Consider the following 26,246-nt stretch of genomic DNA (forward strand, 5'->3'; position numbering starts at 1 on the left):
CTGGGATGTTCTTCACCAACTATGACAGCATTAACGAGCAAGATTTGCAGTGGTTCCAGGAAAATGGCTTTTTTTAACCTCCATTGGCAATGCTGTTTGTTTGCCACCCTGCACGCAGCGTTGCAGACAATCCTGTAGAACTGTAAGAGAAGCGTTTACGTTCAGTCCGTACAAATGTGAGGAGAAGGAAACAGAAAGTAATCGAAAGAGATTTAAAAACAAAAATAATTGTATGCAGGCACGTACATAACAAAAACAGGACAAAAAAGAAAAAAATACATTTTTTTTTCTGAGACAGTACTACAGACCCAACCCCCTACCCTGTTTTACATTTACCCCCAAACCCCCATACCCCGCCTCCCTCGCACGAAAACCCAGCGTATTACGCTGTACTTTCACGCTTCCACATGCCACATCCAGCCATTTTCTGGATGGGAGCCATGGAAAGGAAATTGTGGAGTGAAAGACACTGCTCTATAAGGTTGGTGGGTCTGGTGTGTACGCAAACACTGTGCCAGAAGGTCTCTTTGCACAAAGAAGTGCAGAAGGCTATGGTGGAAGTGAGCAAGCTACGGAGCAGGCATCCTGGGTGTATGCATGAACTGTATGTATTTATTTGCAGTTAGTAACAAGCAAGCTCTGCTGCGTGTGCGCAATATATTTGGAAAAGTGTGCAGTAAGTGGGGTACTACGGAAAACAAAAAACAACTTTGCAGTGTACACAGTAAGTGGCAGGCATCCTACTGAGGTGCATGCATTGTGTGTATGATATCATATGATTTGCAATTGTATGCTATGGCATACAATGTGCCTAAACACACGTCTACCAAAGTGCAACAAGGCGAGGGGAAACAGAGGGGAGACAGAGACAATGACCCTACTAGACCAGGTGTGACTTACATCACACAAGTGCATGGGTGGAGGGAGGGGAAGGTAAAGTACATGGGAAGAAGAACAAATAACAATAAGTAAAAATAAGGGCCTATTGTGCCAAGTGCACGGATAAGTGCACACAGCAGGTGGTGGATGCACTGTTAGACATACATAAAATAGTCCTCAAGTGCAGGATTTGCTAGAAAGCCAGTGCAGGGGTTTGCCTGGTGGGGGGAAGTGACATGGGCCCGACACCTCAGAGGTAAGTAGTGCAGAATCAGTTTACGTCAGGCAGTTAGCCGGGGAGAGGAGCAGAAACAGCAGACGCTAAGAGAAAGGCTTTGAGGTGCTACCGGAACCGGTGATGGTTCCCCTCAAGTGTCGGGGAGCCAGGGAGGCGGTTGCAGAGGGAGGCAGCAGGCAAAAAAGCACAACTACAACCAACTGTTTTTTTGCAGAAGCGCCTGACCCTGAGGGAGTTAGAGGTGAATGAGGGAAGAGCTCGCGCACGCAATTATATAGGGGGTTACAGTTGAAGGTATTGAGGTCCCGGGGGCCAGAAGGCCTTCCGCATAATGAAGTCTTCTCATTTTATTCCTTGCAGCCACTGGGAGCTATTGGCCTCATTTCAGTGCAGGAGAGATACCATCCCAAGTTGCACACTCTTCTTCTGGATGCGTTCCAGAGGGCAGAGAGTAGAAGGGGGGGATTTGTTGCAATAGTGCAGTGTAGCCAGAAGTACAGCTGTGCAGACAGTGATATTTTGGAAAGTTGCTTTCGCTTGGTACCATACATTCAATGCTGCTATTAGTGGCATTTTTTTTACGATTTATGCAGGAGGTGGTTTAGTGGGGAAACCATTTCGTAGCATTGTCGGAAGGAGAGCAGAGAGTTCCTGTTTCGATATTACCCTGTATGATATGGATAAATGAGAACGTTGCAAGCACATATCACTGAAGTGCCACTTCATGGTAGGGGATTGGGGAAAAAAACAGTATGCTTTTAAAGAACGTTATGGCCGCTCAGTGGCACATACTGTGCACAGTGGCACCTATAACCCAGTCATACACATAGTGCAGAAAATGTTTCCGTTCCTCCTTTTTGTGGTGATGGGTGTGCAAGTGGATGAATGTGGATGCACACATCTTGCAATCTTTTACTGAACTTTCTACTGGACGTGCTTTCCAGTGACAGCACACTAGCAGGCTGAATTTGTAACAGTGTTAGACGTTCCTCTGCACACCAGAACACTGCTAACATCTCCACAACCCCTTCCTCGGGTTCCACAACACCTTCCCCGGGTTCTCACACTACTTCCTCCAGGTTTCGAGACTCACGTGATGTGGTTACCCCAACAGACCGAAAGCTCCGTACCAGGTACAATGTACGTGCCCAGTTGCAGCCCTTCCTGCATTGGCAGTTGCCATGGAGAGCATACAGCAGAAGGGGCGGCGGAACGCTTCCGCATCGTGCATTCATCCGCTCACGTGATTCAAAGCGGCGTTTCCCACGTGATGATGGAGTGTGTCACATGACTCGGAAGCGCACACTATATAACGCTTGATGCACGGAGCACTCACCGCTTCTCAGCTGTCTTTCGACTCTGTTTGGCGCCTACGTTTTGGATTTTGGTTTACCTTGACTTTGGATCATCCACCTGGACTCCCTTGGATTATCCTTTTGTACCTGTGCTTGGAACTGTTTACTCATTGCTGAACCTCGACCCGTCCCTCACCTGTCTTCGGATTATCCCTTGGTACTTTTGTTGGACTTCTACGCCATTGCCCTTTGGAAACTGACGCTACGCCTTCAGCTCTAATCTTAGGTGGGCTCTCCTGTGTCCACGTTTGACTCCGGTCCCTGTTGTTCTGGGGACTGACTCTCATCTGAGTCTCAAACCTCCCTCATTAGGTCTCCAGGGTTTTCCAACCGCCGGATAGGTAAGATTATTCAGATACTCCGATTCTTGTATTATATTATATTTGCCTGGTACTTAACTCCGTTCTTTCTGCAGCAGCATCAGTGTTCCAGAGGTTCCGTGGATCCGGGAAGTAACATCTCCCACCTGTGGCTCCAAAGGTCGCACAGCGGGGTGCTTTCTTGTTCCCCTGTGCGTCACTTGGGGACGGACGTCTCAACGGTCTACACGACACTCAAGTCAGAACAGACAGAGAAGCCGTATAGTCGTGTTGAATAATGCAGGGGTCCACGGAAGAACCCATATCTGCTTTAGTACAGGCAATTACAGTATTAAGGGCAGATATGGCCGCCGCAAACACTGTGATTCACCAAAGGCTAGATTCCATACAGAGTGTCCAGCATTCCCTCCCTGCAGACTCTGAATTCGGGGATGCTGCCACTCCAGCCACACCTCCTCCATTGGCAAGCACCCCAGCTCCAACCCCGGGGGTCCTTCCAACCCCTTCTCCCCTGGCTGCTCCTGAACGTTATCAAGGCGACCCCAAGAAGTTCAGGACCTTCATTAATCAGTGCAAGTTACACTTCCTGTGCAGACCTCTAGCCTTCCCTAATTCCACTGCTAAAGCGGCCTTTACCCTTTCCCACCTAGCTGGAACGGCTGCCGCTTGGGCTAATCCTTTACTGGAGAATAATAGCCCGGTTCTCTATGATTTTGATTTGCTAGTTATCGAGATGTCCCGAGTCTTCGACACCTGACACAAGGCACAATCCAGGGATCTGAAGTTGTTAGAACTAACCCCGGGTAGAGGGACATTGATAGACTACATCACCCGCTTCAACCAATTGGTCGCCGAGACATCATGGCCAGAAAGCAAACGGGCGGTCGTATTCTATAGAGGGTTGAATAATCCAATAATAGATGCTTTAGCCGTGGTCCCTTCCGTGCCCACTCAGTATCAAGAATTAGTGGATCTTGCCCTGCAGGTATATGCACGTCGTTCAGAGCGCAGGGCTGAGTTGGGCTTTTCCCATCCTACAGCAGTCAGTACTCCTACAGCAGTCAGTACTCCCGCCTCCTGCACTGAGGAACCTATGCAAGTGGGAGGTTTACGTAGTCCCATCACGACATCCGAGAGAGAACGTAGGAGAGTGGATAATGCATGCTTTTATTGTGGCACCACGGGACATTATGTTAAGGAATGTCCTCGACGTTCCAAGAAGTCCCAGGTTTTTCGGACAGCACAACCCTAGATCCGGAGACCAGGTCCAGCTTCCAGTCCTCATCTCCGGGTGCCTCTCCTGCTTTCGCTCGTGTCCAGCCCATCTTTGTACAGGCCACTCTTTGTCCCTCTGAGGGTATCTCTCACGCAATCACGATCATCATTGACTCTGGTGCCACGGGGAACTACATAGACATTGCTTTAGCCCATTCTCTCAATCTGCCTTTAGTGGTGAAAACCCGACCCGAACCGGTTCAGGCCGTAGATGGCACTGCCCTAGTCTCTGGTCCCGTTAGACACCAAACTGCCCCCCTCTTAGTGATTATACAAGACATTCACACAGAGACGCTAAGTTTTGACCTGATCACTACACCCCAGTTCGGTATCATATTAGGAATACCCTGGTTGCGTGAACACAATCCTCTCATTAATTGGCAAACAGGCACGGTTCTCTTTGAGTCAGATATCTGCCAGAACTTTTGTCTCCCAATCCATCAGGAAACAGATACTCCGTCACGGGCTTTGGGAGCTCTCGCTCAGCTCACATTAAATGACGGTGGGTCAGCGGTTGTGAATTCCCATATTGTTGGAGGGGTAGTTACCGGGATACCTCCTGAGTACAAAGCATTCGAGTCAGTGTTCGATCGCGGTTCTTCCGAGGTGCTTCCTCCACACAGACCATATGACTGCCCGATTGAACTAATCCCGGGTTCTACCATTCCTTCGGGTAGGATCTATTCTCTGTCCCCCTCGGAAGAACAGGCTCTGAAGCAGTATGTCCAGAACGCCCTACAACTAGGCCACATCCGCCCCTCTACTTCACCAGTGGCAAGCCCTATTTTTTTTGTTCCCAAGAAAGAGGGGGATTTACGTCCTTGTGTGGATTACCAATGCCTTAACGCCATCACGAAAAAGGACAGGTATCCAATCCCTTTGATCACCCCCCTCCTGGACCGCTTATCCCATGCCTCCGTTTTTACCAAGCTGGACCTTCAGGGCGCATACAATCTAGTGCGCGTCCGCGAGGGCGATGAGTGGAAAACTGCCTTTTGCACTCGTTACGGGTTGTATGAATACCTAGTCATGCCCTTCGGCCTATGCAACGCCCCGGCCACATTCCAGCGTTTTATGAATGACATATTCAGGGACATTCTGGATGTATACATGGTTGTTTATCTGGATGACATCCTGATCTTTTCACGGGATCTTGATGACCACGTACAGCATGTTCGGGAGGTCTTATCCCGTTTGAGGAAACATTCGCTGTTTGCCAAACCAGAGAAATGTCAGTTCCATAAAACGTCTGTTGAGTTTCTGGGCTTCCACATCACCCCCGGGGCCCTATCCATGAACGAATCCAAGGTGAGGGCGGTCCTAGATTGGCCGATTCCTCAGACACTCAAGGCTTTGCAGGGCTTTTTGGGCTTCCCCAACTTCTACAGGTGCTTTATTTCGTCCTTTTCTACAATTGTGGCCCCACTCACGGCTCTGACTAGCCCTCAAGTACCCTTTCAGTGGCGAAACGAACATCAGGAATCCTTCGAGGCTCTGAAGACCGCTTTCACCACCGCACCGATCCTTCAGCACCCCAATCCCAAACTTCCATTCATAGTCGAGGCGGACGCCTCTTCTTTCGCCCTCGGTGCGGTGTTGTCTCAGACATGTCCAACGACGGGCAAGTTGCACCCGGTGGCATACCACTCCCGCAAGTTTTCCAGTACTGAGGCCCATTATACTGTAACGGTAAAGGAACTTCTGGCTGTCATGGACGCTTTTCGTGTCTGGCGCCATCATCTCCTGGGGGCTAAGTATCTAATCACTGTCTACTCCGATCATCAGAACCTGCAGTATTTGGCCTCCCTAAAGTGCATCAACAGCAGACAGGTCCGGTGGCATCTCTTCTTTTCCGCTTTTGATTTTCACATCACTCATCGTCCTGGGGTCACTCATGGAAAAGCGGACGCCTTGTCACGCTCTCCGGGTGCGGTCTCGTTGCCAACCTTCCCTGATACTGTTCTAGGTAAGAGTCACGTGATTTGTCTCTGCACTCCCTCTCTCTCATTGTTGGATTCTGTGCGAGCATGGACGAGCAGTCACTCTGACCAACTGCGAGATTGGGATCCGGTGTATTGTGACGGTTTGCCTTTCGTGCATGATCGCTTGTTTCTTCCCACGCCTGGCACCCGTAACCTGGCCCTTGAATGGTCTCATGATGCCCCCTTTAATGCCCATCCCGGCCAGGAGCGTACCATGGATCTCCTAAAGCGATGGTGCTGGTGGCCTCCAATGAAGCGTGACGTGGAATGCTATGTCAACTCTTGCTCTGTTTGCGTTCAGGCCAAACATCGAAGAGGTCGTCCAATCGGCCTGCTGCTTCCGCTACCGGTACCCCCAAGACCTTGGCACACACTGACTATGGATTTCGTGACCGATCTCCCCAGGGTGCGGGGTTTTGATACCATCTGGGTGGTGGTGGATACATTCACCAAAATGGCTCGTTTTGTCCCCTGTAAGGGGATCCCTTCGGCCCCGGTTCTGGCGGAGTTGTTTTTTTAATCTGTTTTCATGTTGTTTGGGCTTCCTTCTGTCATTATCTCCGACCGAGGGTCGCAGTTCACCTCTCGTTTTTGGCGAGCTTTGACTAAACTGCTTGGCATCGATACCAGGTATTCCTCGGCCTATCACCCCGAGACTGATGGGCAGACTGAAAGGACGAATCAATCTATGGAGCAGTATCTCCGATGTCTTATCTTGCAGCAGCAGTCCTCCTGGTTGAGTGTTGTACGGCTTGCCGAGTTCGCATACAATAGCGCGCCTCACTCTGCTACGGGTTTCTCTCCTTTCTACGCCCTTTATGGCCAACACCCCAAGGTCTTGCCTGTCCCTGACGCTTCTGTCTCTTTGAATCCTGCGGCCACAGCTCTTCTTAGGGATCTGTCTGCTGTTCATGCTCGTACTCTGGTCCACCTTACTGAAGCAAGGGCCTCCATGAAGTCCCGTGCTGATGGCAAGCGCTTGGCTGCTCCTCCCCCTTGCAGTGGGTTCCTGGGTGTGGTTATCTTCCTGTCACCTTCGCCTGGTTGGTTGTCGGAAACCTCTGCCTCGCTTTGTTGGCCCGTATGTGATCTCTCATGTTGTGAATCCAGTTGCTTTTCGTCTGGTTCTCCCGAACTCTTGGCGAATCCATCCTGTTTTTCATGTCTCTCTTCTCAAGCCTTGCCCTGATTCCTCCCGTCTCCGGGCCACGGTAGCCCCGGTGTCCCTGGCCTACCCTGATGTCTTTGAAGTGTCAGCTATTTTGGGTTCCCGTTGGTTTAGGGGTAGGCTCCAGTATTTGGTGGATTGGAAGGGTTATGGCCCGGAGGAGCGCTCTTGGGTTTCTGCCCTGGACGTTGACGCTCCTCGGTTGGTGGCCCGGTTCCATAGGGATCACCCGTCCTGCCCACGGGGTCGTGGGCCGTTGGGGGGGGCTATGTTAGACGTTCCTCTGCACACCAGAACACTGCTAACATCTCCACAACACCTTCCTCGGGTTCCACAACACCTTCCCCGGGTTCTCACACTACTTCCTCCAGGTTTCGAGACTCACGTGATGTGGTTACCCCAACAGACCGAAAGCTCCGTACCAGGTACAATGTACGTGCCCGGTTGCAGCCCTTCCTGCATTGGCAGTTGCCATGGAGAGCATACAGCAGAAGGGGTGGCGGAACGCTTCCGCATCGAGCATTCATCCGCTCACGTGATTCAAAGCGGCGTTTCCCACGTGACGATGGAGTGCGTCACATGACTCGGAAGCGCACACTATATAACGCTTGATGCACGGAGCACTCACCGCTTCTCAGCTGTCTTTCGACTCTGTTTGGCGCCTACGTTTTGGATTTTGGTTTACCTTGACTTTGGATCATCCACCTGGACTCCCTTTGATTATCCTTTTGTACCTTTGCTTGGAACTGTTTACTCATTGCTGAACCCTGACCCGTCCCTCACCTGTCTTCGGATTATCCCTTGGTACTTTTGTTGGACTTCTACGCCATTGCCCTTTGGGAACTCACGCTATGCCTTCAGCTCTAATCTCAGGTGGGCTCTCCTGTGTCCACGTTTGACTCCGGTCCCTGTTGTTCTGGGGACTGCTTCTCATCTGAGTCTCGAACCTCCCTCATTAGGTCTCCAGGGTTTTCCAATCACCGGATAGGTAAGATTATGCAGATACTCTGATTCTTGTATTATATTGTATTTGCCTGGTACTTAACCCCGTTCTTTCTGCAGCAGCATCAGTGTTCCAGAGGTTGCGTGGATCCGAGAAGTAACATCTCCCACCTGTGGCTCCAAAGGTCGCACAGCGGGGTGCTTTCTTGTTCCCCTGTGCGTCACTTGGGGACGGACGTCTCAACGGTCTACACGACATTCAAGTCAGAACAAACGGTACCTATGAAGTGTTGTGCAGAACTGACAGTGTTAGAGGGTAAATTCTTGGATGGCATTGGTGGAATCATGTGTGCCCATTTACTCGTACCTAATGAGGTTGTGCTGGACAAAAGGTAGTGGAAAGGGAAGAAGGACTGATCCTGTGGGGTACGGCCCTCGCGGTACTTTGGGCACCGCATGTGCCACAATCGAAGCTTCTTACCTTGCTGACCAATGGACATGGGACTTTCGGGATTATCCAATGAGGTACTGTGGGTGTGGTTCACAGGAAGGAGCGGTCAAATTGCTGTACATTGCACTCTACGTAATGAGGCTGGCTGACATGGCGAAACACATTCTATTGCCTATAGGAGATGCCTTTCTACTAGATCTGCACAAGTATGCCCTGGAAAGAAACTTTGCTGACAATTTCAGATTGGAAGGAGTGGTCGCATTGTTGAACCGAGTCTACAAGCGCAGTTTCGCCGACATGGATGCACTTTGCAAAGACCTGGCCACTTTTGTTAGAGCCGATGTTATCGTCATCCACTACGGCGGCATGCATATGGGTTACATGTCTTGTTTAGGTTTGTTCAGTCGACTGAAGAGGTTGCTAAAACTAGTGAAGAGGCTTTTTCCCAATGCCACAGTGCTTTTCTCATCCATAACTCCATGAAGAGTATGGGACATTGCTCCTGGAAGTTGTTCCGAGCCAGAGGCAGGAAGGCGTCTGATCAACAGAAGCATGTATACTTTTTTGTCCGCTGCTGGGATGTTCTTCTGCAACAATGACCTCATTGGTTGTGGAAATGCAGAATTTTTCCAAGCAAATGACATTTCTTTGTCACCCATTGGTAATGCTGTTTTGTTTGTCCGTCTACAAGATGCAGTGAAGAGTTTACTGTAAAAATGTCCACAAACAAAAGCTAATAAAAAGTGAAAAAAAGGTGTTTCTCTAGAAGGATCTAAAAAAAAAGCTCTTTTGAGAGCCGCTCCTTATAACAAACTCCCCCTACCCTGATTGCAAGTTATTCCCCCACGCTCGAACGCAGCACAAAAGCCACATCTGGGGATTTTCAGGATGGCGCCCATGGAAATGGCATTGTGGGGCCGCAGGGATTGCGCAACAATGTTTCTGGGCGTGGTGTGTACGCAGAGGACTGTTGTACAAAACTGATACTGTTACATGGAGAGCTCTTCAAAATGTCATTGGTGGAAGCATGTGGAACTTTTTAACAGTACGCAATGACGGCGTGCTGCAAAGAAGACAATGGAAAGGGAAGAAGGAATGTTTCTGCTTCATTGGGACACGGCCCTCGCCGTCCTTGGGGAAACGCACGTGCGCATACTCCCCTTTGCCGCTAGCTACCCATGAGATTGAGACAATGGGGACTATCACAGCTGCGGGTGTGGGTCACAGCAAGGCCCATTCATAATTATCTCCATTACTGTGTATACACAGCCGGACTGACATGGTTGCTATTAGTTGCAGATGCACTGTAGCACAACAGATTTGGTGCACCATTACGTTAAGGGCAATCCTATGTGGCCCGCTACTCTGTTCTGAAAAACTGCAAACAGATTGCACAGCGGCTCTGGACAACTTCCACCCTAAAAGCAGGCCTACATTGTTCCAAAACATGCATACACGTGCAACGTCACATTGTGGTGTGTTTGTAAGCGTGTACTTTCTGAAAAACACTCCGTACATTTTTTTTTGTATTTTATTAAGACTTAAAATGGTTTACAACATAGAAACCCTTTAGTCAGAAATTAACGCACATTTTCACGCAGCTAAACAATTAAAACTTAATAAAATTAAACAAAACTCACAATACAAAATAATTTAAAACATATGTCAATATTGACATGCACTTGCAATAGCAAATGTTCCAATGAATAAATCTAATTACTGCAGAGCTCTTCTTCTGATCTTCTATTATTAAATGGCACCAATTCTCTACAGTGACTTTCTTGCATTTTTAAAATTTTTGTGTCCTTTTTCTCCTTCCTGATCATTTGTTTTGGACACTTCTAATTTTGCTGCAATTAATAACAGAACTTTTGCCAGTGCTAATATAATATGAGTTTTATCTGCTTCAATTAAAATCTGACACCGTGTGTTTGCTGAGCATGGTCCATGCTTTGCGATGATGGGTCCCATTTCTTGGATTCTTTCCCTATGCAACACAGGGCAGCTGATTACTAGATGTTTTAATGAGTCAGCCTCATGTAGATGTTGACACAGCCTGCATGTGCAGGTTTTTTGAATATCCTTTCCTCTTTCTAACCATCTGGTTGTCGAAATGATGCTGTACATTGCTCAACCCTGCACTTTGCCGGTGTTCGAGGGTCCGGCTCCTGTCCCCGAAATAAGGGCCCACACACAGCATGGGTGCGGTCGCATGGTAAAATCCCCAATGTTCTCCTTTGGGACGGCTATCCGCTGGATGCCTTTTGGGCCAAATGCATTGTGCGAACCTGCATGGGTGTCCTATGCACACTGTTGCATCTTCTATACTGACTAAAAGTGTGCCACACGTGCGCCGACCATTTTGGGTGACGCTGGCTATTTATAGGGTACAGCAGGTGAGATGTTTATGTGTATAACTACCTGTAGGGGGTGGGTGGACGCCCCAACCTAATTAACATTCCTTTGCATATGCTGCACAGTGGCGATGTTACCAGGACACAACAGAGGAACAGATACACATGTGTGTACTTGCACTACGCTCAAACGTGTGCTCCCACACGCATTGATAGGTGGTGGACATCGTGTGGACATGCAGAGCCTGCTGTCGGTGTACGGATGCCTCCATTGTCATTGTGGATAGGCCGGACAGCTGCGGTGTCCGTAGGACACTTACCTTTTTCTTACTTGCCGTAATTGCAATGAGGACTGTGTGCCACTGAGTCAGAACCCCATTTCAGGTAAAAAAGAATACCACCCAAACACTCAGCAACATTCTCATTACTACTGTTTACTTGTACACAAGCATATACCCCATTTGGAACGGCAAGGGGTGGCACAAGTGGATACTTATTGTGGGGAAATGGGGATTTGCACAACTTGTGAGGGGAGGAAGAGATTGATGTATTACCGTAACGTCTCCCATGAAATGGTTTTTGAGGGAATGGCGGGCTCCAATATGGGGAAGGAGTACACGTGCAGGTGTGCCAGTGCTGTTTCATTTTGTCCAAAATATATCCTTGTATGCAACATTTAAAGCGGCACAATTGTTCACCAATTTCTCCACTTTGGCTCCCACGCAGTCCATTTCCCTATGCACAGAGTTTCTTTCCTTTCCTATGCCCGTATGCTGCTGTGGAAGGGTTGCCACTTGTACTGCCTTGCTTTCCTTTCCTATATGATCTCTTATCGAAAGAAGAATGTGTTTGGTGTACATGAAGCAATATATATTACATAATTTACGGTTCACAGCATTGTGCACCAATGGGGTAACTATAGAAAGTCATTGCGTCATGAGGGAAATTTTCATCCTGCCACTCTAAGGTGCAAGCCATTACTGCGTTATAAAAAGACACGTTATGTTTCTGTACTATTGCATACCGCAGCACCTGTACAATTATTAGACAAAGTTTAGGGTCCTTACTATATTGTAGTGACGTACAGGTCTAAGTGCTTTCCAGTCGTTACTATGGCCATTTGTTTTTTGTTCCCCTTTACAGTAGCAGTGCGGTAAGATTGGTAAAGGCAGGCGTCACTTCTGTTGTTGATGCATTCCGTTATGGTGTACTCCCTATGCCTTTGTCCTGTTTGCTTCATAAGTACACAATTTGCAAACATACTCTATATTCCCTCGCAATTCTTGCACATGGTGCTGTTTGTCTATTTTCTTGCTTTTGGTGATTGGTACCACTGTGTAAGAGAGCACCTGCTTTCCTCAGCAGGTTGGATGCTACACGATTTCAGCAAACAGACATATAGTCCGCAACTGCTGTCCGCATTAACATGGTGCCAGCAGTTGCACTATGTTGCACAGTTCTCGTTTACAAACTAAGGGTATCCTGCTAAAAAACAATGAAATTCACTGACAAAAAACTTTGTTAAAGGGACGTTATGGTTAAGTCGCGCTAGTAAAAACCTATGCAATTCAATGGACAAATGTTACAGGGACGTTACGGTTACAGGTAAAACCGGAAAACCGCACAAATTCGCAAGTTATGGTCAGCTAAGCAACCATAACTCGTGCTACCACTGTGCACTGCAAGAACTAACACCTAGGACATCAAAGATGACATCACAAATGTCATTCATGACATGACTGATGACATCACGTGTGGCTCCCTCTTTTTTTTGTTCAGTGACATATGTACACCGGTTGCTTGTCTTGACTGGGGGGCTGGAACTAAAAGTGGGACAGGTGCTAGATGTGTTCACCATACCCTTCTCATATGTTCAGACACTACTTTCCTTAGAGTACACACACATGATATGATACATATACACAGGGGAAGAAGTAAGCCTGAAACCCAGTAATCATTTCTGTGCATGAAGATAATCAGTTAGGGTATGAACACTTTCTGGTGGTACTGCTACTGTTTCGCTAACTGCACTTTCCTTGCATATGCTCATATTTGTGTGCGTTGTCGTACTTTAATGTTTTATGTGCAGTAGTACCATTATGTAGTAAGGGAGGCATTCTTAGCTACTTATTAAATGTTGCACAGTACACAAAACATTGAAATGAAAGCATTCATCATTTCATTATCCAACATGGGAAGATTTTGAATAGTGCACCTGTATGATGCATGCTGAAGGTACTGGCTATGTTTCTCCATGAGTTGGGTCATGTACTGGAAAGAACTCTGTTAATGTTAATGTTAAAGGATATTTGTACCGTGCACTATCACCACCGGAGTGGTCCCCTGGCGCTCTGGTGGCTCTGAAAGGGGGGGGGGCGAGTTAGTGGGAATAAGCTGGAAAAGTGAAAGAGAGCAGTGATGTGATGTTGGCAGCCTCAGCCTGGTGGGTCTGTCGGCTGGGCTTGGGGTGTTTTACGATCGGTAGTCATTGTGTGCTGTTGTGCAAGTCTATGTGCAGTTTGTTTTGTTGTTGCAGTGTAGTGAAGTTTGTGTGGATGGCTGCGTTTTAGGCTTGTGGTTGTATTTGGTTAGAGTTTGAGGGGTGTATGCAGAGGGATGAAATTGTTAGTGGATTGGTTAGTTGGCATTGCTGTCCTTGCAATTATGTCTAGGTGTGATGCTTGCTATTATTCACGATTCCATCGGAGTGTGGCGCTTGCTAATTTCAATATTCTGTCTAGATGTGAGGCAGGCTAGTAATCACGATTCCATTCAAGTGTCGCACTTGTCATCATTCACAGTTTCATTTAAGTGTGGCACATGCTAACATTCACATTTCTATCTAGATGTGACGCAAGCTAAGGTTAAGAATTCCATCTAAGTGTGGCACATGCTAACATTCATAATCCTGTCTAGATGAGACAGAGGCTAAGGTTAAGAATTCCATCTAAGTGTGGCACTCGCTAACAGTCACATTTCTATCTAGATGTGACGCAAGCTAAGGTTAAGAATTCCATTTTGGTGTGGACCATGCTAACATTCATAATCCTGTCTAGATGCGACGCAGGCTAAGGTTAAGAATTCCATCTAAATGTGGCAAATGCTAACATTCACATTTCTATCTAGATGTGATGCAAGCTAAGGTTAAGAATTCCATCTAAGTGTGGCACATGCTAACATTCACATTTCTATCTAGATGTGACGCAAGCTAAGGTTAAGAATTCCATTTAGGTGTGGACCATGCTAACATTCATAATCCTGTCTAGATGCGACGCAGGCTAAGGTTAAGAATTCCATCTAAATGTGGCAAATGCTAACATTCACATTTCTATCTAGGTGTGACGCAAGCTAAGGTTAAGAATTTCATCTAAGTGTGGCACATGCTAACATTCACATTTCTATCTAGATGTGACACAAGCTAAGGTTAAGAATTCCATCTAAGTGTGGCACATGCTAACATTCACATTTCTATCTAGATGTGACGCAAGCTAAGGTTAAGAATTCCATCTAAGTGCGGCACATGCTAACATTCACATTTCTAACTAGATGTGACTCAAGCTAAGGTTAAGAATTCCATTTAGGTGTGGCACATGCTAACATTCATAATCCTGTCTAGATGCGACGCAGGCTAAGGTTAAGAATTCCATCTAAGTGTGGCACATGCTAACATTCACATTTCTATCTAGATGTGACGCAAGCTAAGGTTAAGAATTCCAGCTATGTGTGGCACGTGCTAACGTTCACATTTCTATCTAGATGTGATGCAAGCTAAGGTTAAGAATTCCATCTAAGTGCGGCACATGCTAACATTCATAATCCTGTCTAGATGTGACGCAGGCTAAGGTTAAGAATTCTATCTAAGTGTGGCACATGCTAACATTCACATTTCTATCTAGATGTGACGCAAGCTAAGGTTAAGAATTCCATCTAAGTGCGGCACATGCTAACATTCACATTTCTAACTAGATGTGACTCAAGCTAAGGTTAAGAATTCCATTTAGGTGTGGCACATGCTAACATTCATAATCCTGTCTAGATGCGACGCAGGCTAAGGTTAAGAATTCCATCTAAGTGTGGCACATGCTAACATTCACATTTCTATCTAGATGTGGCGCAAGCTAAGGTTAAGAATTACATCTAAGTGTGGCACATGCTAACATTCATAATCCTGTCTAGATGCGACACAGGCTAAGGTTAAGAATTCATCTAAGTGTGGCACATGCTAAAATTCCCATTTCTATCTAGATGTGACGCAAGCTAAGGTTAAGCATTCCATCTAAGTGTGGCACATACTAACATTCAAAATCCTGTCTAGATGCGACACAGGCTAAGGTTAAGAATTCATCTAAATGTGGCACATGCTAACATTCACATTTCTATCTAGATGTGAATCAAGCTAACGTTAAAAATTCTATCTAGGTGTGGCACATTCTAACATTCATAATCCTGTCTAGATGCAATGCAGGCTGAGGTTAAGAATTCATTTAAGTGTGGCACATGCTAACATTCACATTTCTATCTAGATGTGACTCAGGCTAATCTTGACCGTTCTCTATAGGTGTGGCATTAGTTAACATTGGCTAGTATGTTAGTGCGTGATGCAATGCAACATTTACAGTCCAGCCAAGACTGGATTTAGGCTTGGCGTCACAAATCTCTCTAAGTATGCATGTTGTAAATCTATGGCAGTCTACATTATGGAGAGGTAAGTAGAGTGGCGAGGGCTTTCTGGAGTAGAGTAATTACTCTACACCCCACCCATGCCACACTTACAGTTTTGTTGGTGTCTGTTGGCTGTTAGCTTCCTTTGCTTCCCCTGCGGACACCTCCAGACACATCTTGGAGCCGCCAATGTCGGAGCCGCCCTTTGCCTTGGGGCCCTTAGCTGCGGGGGCTGCCAGGCAGTGGGCTGCCTTGGGAAGGACTATTAAATAGAGGAGTTCCTAGTAAGTAGGGGGCGGGTCTGGGGTGTGGGAGGGGTGCTTTCAGGTAATGGAGTGTGCAGGGAGGCGCTGGACACTACACCAGCCATGTTTGCTAGTATGCCCAATCAGGGTCCGGGGGACATCTGGGAGGCGGGAGGAGGGAGGGTGAGGGTGTGGGAGCTGCAGGGGACTTGTGCTGGGTCTGGCCATAAGAAATGGAGGCACGTTTAAAATAAATAAATAATTAAATAACAAAAATTTTAAAAAAAACAAAGCAGGCCCATGAGGGTCGCTTGGCACACACACTCACCTGCTAGCACTCTGGAGATGGCAACGAGCCTGCAGGGAGGCGCTGGACACTACACCAGCCATGTTTGCTAGTATGCCCAATCAGGGTCTGGGGGACGTCTGGGAGGAGGGAGGTGGAGGGTGTCGGAGCTGCAGGGGACTCGTGCCGGGTCTGGCCATAAGAATAAATAAATAACAAAATGTTTTCAAAAAACCAAAGCAGGCCCATGAGGGTCGCTTGGCACACACACTCACCTGCTAGCACTCTGGAGATGGCAACGAGCCTGCAGGGAGGCGCTGGACACTACACCAGCCATGTTTGCTAGTATGCCCAATCAGGGTCTGGGGAACGTCTGGGAGGAGGGAGGGGGAGGGTGTCAGAGCTGCAGGGGACTCGTGCCGGGTCTGGCCATAAGAATAAATAAATAACAAAATGTTTTCAAAAAACCAAAGCAGACCCAGGAGGGTCGCTTGGCACACACACTCACCTGCTAGCGCTCTGGAGATGGAAACAGGTTTCCCTTTTTACTATGTTACGTACATATGGGCGAAGCTAACATTTATAAACTTTAACAGGTGCATTTGAAACTGCATTTTAGTGCCAATTGTTTTGGGGTGTTACACAGTTTAAAGTTGATTATAGCATCTGGATTCGGCATGGACCGTTTCCATTCACATCGGGTAACCTTATGTACGCATTTACCCTGCACTTGCATGTTCTCAATGTCACTGGGCCTAGTAAGATAGTTGTTTTTGTTCTCCCTTGTTCCCCTCCTTTGCCCCGTTGCGCTCTGCAACACTTGTGTATGAAGGCAATACAACATCAAATTCAAAGAGCTACAAAAGTCCTCTTTTTAGGGGCTGTGTGGGTGAGGACAGTGAGAACCAAAATACAAAGAGTCCCACAATACAGCTTCCTTCCCTTGCTGATCAGAATGAGTCACCATAGATGCATGTCAGCTTGCTTGTGCTCGCCCCTTACCCAAAAAGTCAAGCGACATATTTTAATGTCTATCAAAAAACACATCACATTCACAACTGAATTTTCTTAAAAGTAACACATCATTGTGGTCTAGACACATCATGAACCACATATATCCGTGTATACATATTTAACAACTGGCATAGAGACTGATACTTCCAGAGAAACCTTTGCTATGCCTCTATGTGGGGTATTTTTATGTTTTATATTTTAGCCACCCCTATATTCATGCCCCCCTTAGTTTCTACGGGCACCAAGGCAATGATGTGTTACTTTTAAGAAAATTCAGCAAGGGAAGGAAACTGTATTGTGGGACTCTGTATTTTGAAGGCAATGCAAACCAAATATCAATATCAAATATCAATTTATTGTAACGTTGATAGTTTTAATATGAAAGATTGAACTTTGCTCTGTGTTTGACATTTATGCAGATTGCTTCTTGTTTACTCATCTTATTTTGGCATGTCCCTTTATGGAAGGTTACGGTTTTCAATGACTAAACATGAAATAATGACCAATGTGTAGCAAGAGGATAGTTTAAATTAATTTGATTTTATTGGCAGGCATATTTCACTGAATTCATGTTTATTTTCTATTGGTGCTGTGTGGGTTTCCTTTATGCTTTGAATATTGGAACATCGCCTATTCCTTTTGTAACTGACTTAGTTACTGAAGAGTACAGTGAGCTTTGAACAGCACCTTCGCTTGGCAGTGCATCATTTTAAAACCAAAGAATCCACAGCCAAATCGAGTGTGTGCTATCCGGAAAGTCTGAGTGAGATGAAACTGCTATAATAAAAATCATTTAGAAAACTCCAAGATGTCTTGCTGTAAAGGTATGATAGGCCATTTATAGTGCGCAAGTTCCACATGAAGGGGTTTCTTGGTGCCAAGAGCAGATGAGCCTCAATCCAAAGAACAATGTTCTAACTAGCCAGTGACCGCAGCCGGGGTACAAATCTTTTTTTATGGAAAACTAAATAAATCGAAGATCTGAGAAATTATTATCTATAGAAATTCATTGGTTAATGAACTGTTTATCTCATAATAGTTCTTCCAAGGATCTCTGATAGTTTTTTGCCAACATTACAATGCAAATCCTGTGTGAAGGCTTTTCATAAAAATTAAGTAGACATGTGATGTCATCAGTCATGTCATCTTTGATGTCATGGGTGTTAGTCCTTGCAGTGCACAGGGGTAGTGCAAGTTATGGTTGCTTAGTTTACCATGAATTGCGAATTTCTGGGGTGTTTCGGTTTTACCTGTAACCATAATGTCCCTGTAACAGCGTTTTCTGTCAGTGTATATATATATATATATATATATATATAGATATATATATATATATATATAGTGCCCCAATTAGGTTTAAATATCAAATATCTTCTATGTTCCCAGTGCTCTCTGGGAGACCATTATGTTGCCTTTTGCTGAATTGCATTCTGGTATTTGTAGTCTCCCAGTCAAGATGGGGGCAATAATGTTACAATTGTACACATTTTGCCTAACATAGTTCTATGAGGATTTATATATTTGAGTGACACTTTGCTATGGGTACTTTTTAAGTTATATTTATAAAGCAGAGTATTGTTGGAAGCTAGACATTGGGGTGAGGAGGGTAACTTATGAGAGGACAAGTAAGTCATGAGTATTTGCTCAGGTTGTGACAAGAGAGGTTGCAATCATTGACACTGGTGCAGTTAATTTCACCTGAATGTGGCTGCTTTTCAGGGCACAGTTAAAGGATACATGTGAGTGGACAGCGTAAACTTTTTTCAGAGGGCCTTGGTTTTTTATGGTTGGAAAGCTTGCTCAAGTATTTGGCTATCAGGATTTTACTTAGGTTGTCATGTTCCCAGTGCAGACACTTACCAACAAAACCACAAGCACTTATCTCGTTTTATGATTTGGTTTGCCAGGGAATATTTCACTATAGATTGCTGGGTTTAAAAGGTGAACACCTTTTATACTTTGCCAGCATATTTATTGGACCATTTCCTTTCTCAAGTTATTTTTCTAGTGTTCATTACTTTGTATAAAAAGTCCAATGCTATTTTGTCTTACACACTTTCTTCTAATTGAACTACATTTGTATATTTCACTTTAAGATCTATGTTCACTTACTGTGCATATATTCATGGGTGCCAGCTTTTGATTTTCAAGATGGGGGCAACTGTTCTTGGGCACAAGTTATTCTTGAAACCAGTTATGTGTTTCCCTTTACAGTGCTGCTTAGTTGCGGTTAGTTGGGGTTGTGCAATATATCACAACAATCATCAAGAGACCGAACTTAAATCAAGGCGCTTGTAACACACTGCTTATCCAAAGTGTGTGATCCTTGGCAAATAATTGATTCTCACTGAGTAATGCCTTAAAGAATTGTGAGTTCTCAAAGCCTGCCATCTTTTATACATAACAATACCACTGTCACAACAGGGCAAAAGCAGGCTGTGATTTATGAATGTCTTTAAGCGATGGGTTGCAAGTGTTTTAAAATATAGAGTAGGCATGGCAAAAGGCCATGGCTAGTGGTCTGGTAGTGTTGTAAGATATACAGTGTTTATGGGCGAAGGACGTGTTCACTGGCCATGGCCAAAGGCAACCAAAAAAGCGCTGTACTTTCAAAGACAATGAATAGGACCAAAAAGATGAGGTAGAGGAAGTGCCTACTTCTCACACCAAGATCGAGTCATGGGTATGCCAGTTCGTTGCTACTGTTTGGAGTGTACCAAAGGTTAAAGCGACCAAAGTGAAATGCACTGAGTACAATTTTGTACTCAGTCGCAGACTATCTGGACAGTACTCCTACGGGACCACCTCCATGCGCCGCCACACCAAATCCAATGACCGCAATGCTCTCAGAAAGGTTATTCCTTTCTCAGCAAGTAGTAAGCTGTCTTTCTCCACCTGATCTTCCTCAACAAATACTGTAACCACACAGCCTTATGTCTGCGGGCATTGGTGTGTTATAAATAAATAAATAAATAAGGAGGGCTACGGACCATTATCGTCCATTGCAGCCCCTGAAATGGGGGATAAAGGCCATTAGCCCCCCTGGTTCCCAAAGCAGGAACCTAGGGTGCTAAAACAGATTTTTCTTATTTAATCCTTTTCTAAGACAGCCAACATGGAAAGAGAAGGTGGGGCTCCGTACACAGTCCCTCTTCCCTTGCCATGGCAGCCTGCAAAACCCTATGAACATATTACTACAAGCACTTTTTTCCCTTTCAAACCTATCCTACCTTCGGAAAATGTTACCACATAGCCGGTCCCAGGTAGACATAGCCACTTTAACACCATTTTCCGTCCCTAGCGGTAATGGCCAGTAGCCAGATTGTCCGCGTAAGGACCTTATGTCATGACCCAGACAATCTGGCTACTGCCCACGGCCACAGGCTGTATCTCAGTCACCAAAGGTATATGACTATTTTTTGTACCCACATTATTACACTTGTCAAAAAATAAAACACAGTCACATTTGCAAAACCATGCTTTAATGTCTTTGCTCGTAATCCGCCCATGTTTTATTTTTTTAAAAGTGTCAAAATATATGTACATACAATAGTCATATAACTTAGCCCCCATTTGACAAAAAACATTCAGTCTTTACACAAACATTGAAGGTTGGGTCTATAATCTTTCTCAAAACTTTTGTCCACATTCGTCAAATAGCAACAACGTCATACGCCATCTAAAAATGTTGAGACCCCCCCTCTAATTTCACCTCCTCTTGAGAAAATCCCACCAAACTTTAGTAAACCATTTATATCTAGATCCAAAATTGTTTTGCCAAATGTTGTGCAGATTCGTCAAATGACACCACATTTATATGCCTTACAATTTATTGAGAGCCCCCTCTAATTCTGCCCCCTCTTGACGAAATACCACCAAACTTCACAAAAGCATTTATATCTAGATCTATTATCAGTTTGCCAAATTAAGTGTAGATTCGTCAAATGGCACTTAATTTATACGCCTTTAAATTTTTTTGGGACCCCCCTCTAATTGTGCCCCCTCTTTACAGAATCCCACCAAACTTTGCAAACTCATTCGGGATCAGGTCAAAAATATAATTGCAGAATTACATGCAGTTCCGTTAAGTGGCGCCAAAGTTATAAGCCATCCAAGAACTGCTTTTCACCAAACCAGTAATGCAGAGGTGTCCGCAAACTTTCACAGGACTGCTCGCGAACATCTGAACTGTTCGCGGACTTTCGCTGCGAAAAGCACCCGTTTTTTTTGCCTCTTGCAGCCATATCCCATCCCATCCTCATCACCCCTCACCTCCCCAGAGATTATTTGTTACGTTTGACAAGTGCAATGGTGTGTTTTTTAATATATTTTCTCTGCGATGTCCGCGGACTACGGCCGATGTCCGCGAATCCAAGATGGCGGGCGCTTCCAAAAATCTGACGCACCTCACGTTTCACTTCAACCAATCAGCTAACACGTCGGGTGTCCGCGGACATGATGCAAGCCGATTAACCAATCGGTGTCCTGTCCACGGACCGAACAGGGAAGTGTGTCCGCGGTGCGGACATAGATATCACACATTTTTTTGACTTACATTTTAGTAATTATTTTATAAACTACTAGACGGATGTATACCAAATTAACAAAAGCACGCTTTCGGGACCAAGCTGCCACTCCTGCCGCAAATTTGGTGAAAATCCGTCCAGCGGTTTGGGCTGTAGGCGTGAGCAAAGTTTTTTCCCATTATGTCTGTGGGCAAAAAAGAAATTTTGGGACCCCCCCTATAACTTTGCACCCCCTGGACCAAACGTCACCAAACTTTGCAATAAAATTCAGAGTGGGCCATATACTTTTTTTTGCAAAGTTTGGTGAGGATTCGTCCAGGGAGAGCGAAGTTATAAGCCACCCAAAAAGTGCTCTGCCTATGGAAACAGCAACTTAACCATAACTACACAGCCACTACCGTGCTGTGTAATATATATATATATATATATTTATTTAATAAAACAGATGATTTAGCCAACAAATTGCGCTCTGCCTCATTACTGAGCTGGTGCTACCGGGCTAGAGCAGGCCATGCTCAATATATGTCAAACAAAGGGTAAAGGTGCTGAAGAGAAGAAGAGCTCCACCACAAACACCTACCAAAAAATGTCCAAGCACACAAGACTTCAAAAATGTGTTCTAAAATTTCATTTATTTATCCAAAAAGAGTGAACATAGCATAAAAAGCATACATAGCTATACCTAGGCAGACCAGGTGTCATGCAGCACTCACCCAGAGCGGGTGGAAAACGCTGCGCGTTCCGCTCGACTCGCGAGCTTCCTCAGGCTTGTTATAAATCCAAATGTTAGTTTCCTCGTGTTTTTATACCCTTGCAAGGAAGGTGATTGGGTCTGCCCAGCTGTGCAGCGCGCGTAACTTGAGAAAAACGTTAGCAGTTAATTGGTTAGAACTCTATGGTTCTAATGGCAACAAATTCGCCATTGTTCAGTGTGTGAATACATAGTTATCCACCATTATGAGTCACCTAATTCCCCATTAATATGCTACGTGTATGCCCGCTGAACATTTAAACTTGACAGCCCTTCACCTCCTCTTGCTTCACAAAATGTTAAAAGAAATGACCACGAGTTAAAGCGCCAGGGCGCCTGTTTGATATATGGCTGCGCCGTGATAGAAAAAAATATCTTCACGGCGCTGCTATCTTTCCGCTAGTGGCGTAAAGTGCCCTAAAACAAATGTATGCAGCTGCTGCCCTGGAGCCACATCGCCCGCTCTCACACAGTAAAATGAGCTTTCAAGTGAAAACCTACATTGAATATAGTGAGTGTAATACATCAAAATCTAGGACACAGTTACCTCCCAGCCTGAAATCTAATGGGGCGCATAAAAAACATATATGTATACATTTTACTGCAAATGCTAAAACATATCTAGACAAGATTTCATACAATTTATTAATGTATAAAACGACTGGATAACCTTTACCAGTATTAACATATATATAAATATATGTGAAAAGATATGTCACATATGGTTCAAAGCTCATGATTTCTGCTAAACCATGCCCCTATTTAGGTTAACACGATAGATAAAATGCAATGCATATACTAAAGTGACAGGATAGGTCTAAATGCCAAAAGAGGAAGTAAACTAAGTTGACCCTGAAAAGGAAAGAATCCTCTACCAAAGACGCAAGATGTGCCCTAGTTACTAAGGATGAGGTTGCACCCTATGCAGAATGGCAATTCCAGTGTATTGCCATATTGAAATAATAGTAGTTTTCACTGCACGGAGCGAGCATATGTGGTACAGACAGCATGATTCTCAATGACATATTAAAAAGATAACGATTAGTGAAAAATCACTAAACAGAATAAAGTGACTAGTGCATAAAAGTGCAATATGAGACGAAAACTCAAACCTAAATCCCTATTCAGTGCATAGATGTGGCTGTATGACATCCACGTGTCCATACATTTTAGAGCATGTTAAATCACATGATACACACAGCCAATACAAGGGGGAGTCCACTTAGTTAGGCCTCATAACTATAGACAAAAATCTATGAACGAGTAATAATCATATATGCAGAATGTGAGGATGAGTGGACATACCAAGGTGTATTGGTTGACATAAAGTCCCACCTGGATATCAGTGTTTAATTTCTCATTCATGTAGGAACACATACATCTCTGAGTCTATGTTTAGACCATTGGGTTTCAAGGTATCATATTTGCATATGAGCTTGGCTTCTAGTTGATGTAACTTGTGTTCTCTATTGCCAAGTCTTTTATGTTGTGGTATATGGGCTAGTCCCTGGAAACTCATTTCTTTTACATTTTTGCTATGTTGTTCAGCAAAGTGTGTTGACAGTGGATAAGTTGGATCTCCATTTTTATAGCCCTGTAATGTTGCAAAATGCGCAATTTGAGCGGGCCTATTGTTGATCCTATATAATTCAGACCACAACTGCAGGTAATGGCATAAACAACAAACCTAGTCTGGCATGTTATTCTGTGTTTGTGTTTCCATTGTGTGCCATCAACACCAATGAATGGTTTTTTGGATACAAAATCACACATTTTACATTTACAACATTTTTTGAAACCCATGTTGTTCTCCCCTAAGAGCCAGCTTGGCGATTCATTCTTAGTCACTACCATACTTGGCGCCAAGATATTTTTTATTGTAGGTGCTCTACGGAAGGTAACACTGGGTCTTGTCTTAAGGACTTTGCACAAATCTCTATCAGTGGTCAAAATGTTCCAGTGTTTCTGCATTATGGCTTTCATCTGTTGGGCTTGTTGGTTGTAGCCTGTTATGAACCTAATCGTCTCATCTTTAGGTTTAATTTTGGGCTTAAAAAGCCTGCTTCTAGAAAGTTTGTCTGCTTTTTCAAAGCATTCTGTCACCGTACCTTTAGAGTATCCTCTGCTTATGAACCTTCTGCCGATATTTTTGGCTTCTTCCTGGAAGTCTTTCTCCTGACTACATACACGTTTGGCTCTCAAGAATTCTCCATATGGTATGGATTTCTTGAGTGATGTGGGGTGATGACTATTGGCATGGAGGTTAGAGTTGGAACTGGTTTCCTTTCTATAGAGTGTAGATTTTATCTTGTTTTCTTCTATTTTAAACAACACATCTAAAAAGACCAATTCATTTCTACTGACAGTACTGGTCAATTCCAGATTATATGGGTTGGAGTTCAAGACGGAGATGTATTTCTCTAATTCATTTTCAGTACCATCCCATATTGGGAACAAATCGTCGATAAAATGATACCACATCTCTATGTGTTTGGTGAAATCTTCCATCTCTTCACTCCATGCCACTTTCATTTCCCACCATCCCATATACAGATTTGCATAGGTAGGTGCCATGCATGACCCCATGGCCATGCCTTGTGTTTGTCTATAGATAGCATTATCATACAGGAAGTAATTGTGTTCCAAGCAGAATTTCAACATATCTAATAGCATGAGGTTGTGTTGGCGGTAACTCACAGATCTACTTGCTAGAAAGTGCTTACATGCATTTAACCCATACTGATGATGTATCGAAGTGTATAGTGAGACTACATCTAGAGAGACCAAAAGAAAGTTAGATTCCCAATTAACATAATTAAGCTTTGTTAGCAAGTCGGAAGTATCTCGAATATATGAGTTCAAGCTCAATACAAAGGGTTGGAGAAAATGATCTAAAAATCTCGAAGTGTTCTCCAATAGACTGCCTATCAAGGATACAATAGGACGTCCTGGAGGGTCAATAAGACTGGTGTCATGCATGGCACCAACCTATGCAAATCTGTATATGGGATGGTGGGAAATGACAGTGGCATGGAGTGAAGAGATGGAAGATTTCACCAAACACATAGTGATGTGGTATCGTTTTATCAACGATTTGTTCCTAATATGGGATGGTACTGAAAATGAATTAGAGAAATACATCTCCGTCTTGAACTCCAACCCATATAATCTGGAATTGACCAGTACTGTCAGTAGAAATGAATCTATAGAAAGGAAACCAGTTCCAACTCTACCCTCCATGCCAATAGTCATCACCCCACATCACTCAAGAAATCCATACCATATGGAGAATTCTTGAGAGCCAAACGTGTATGTAGTCAGGAGAAAGACTTCCAGGAAGAAGCCAAAAATATCGGCGGAAGTGTTCATAAGCAGAGGATACTCTAAAAGTATGGTGAGAGAATGCTTTGAAAAAGCAGACAAACTTTCTAGAAGCAGGCTTTTTAAGCCCAAAATTAAACCTAAAGATGAGACGATTAGGTTCATAACAGGCTACAACCAACAAGCCCAACAGATGAAAGCCATAATGCAGAAACACTGAAACATTTTGACCACTGATAGAGATTTGTGCAAAGTCCTTAAGACAAGACCCAGTGTTACCTTCCGTAGAGCCCCTACAATAAAAAATATGTAGGCGCCAAGTATGGTAGGGACTAAGAATGAATCGCCTAGCTGGCTCTTAGGGGAGAACAACATGGGTTTCAAAAAATGTTGTAAATGCAAAATGTGTAATTTTGTATCCAAAAAACCATTCATTGGTGTTGATGGTACACAATGGAAACACAAACACAGAATAAC

The sequence above is a fragment of the Ambystoma mexicanum genome, chromosome 14 (assembly GCF_040938575.1).
Source record: "Ambystoma mexicanum isolate Mex_15411 chromosome 14, UKY_AmexF1_1, whole genome shotgun sequence".
NCBI lineage: Eukaryota > Metazoa > Chordata > Amphibia > Caudata > Ambystomatidae > Ambystoma > Ambystoma mexicanum.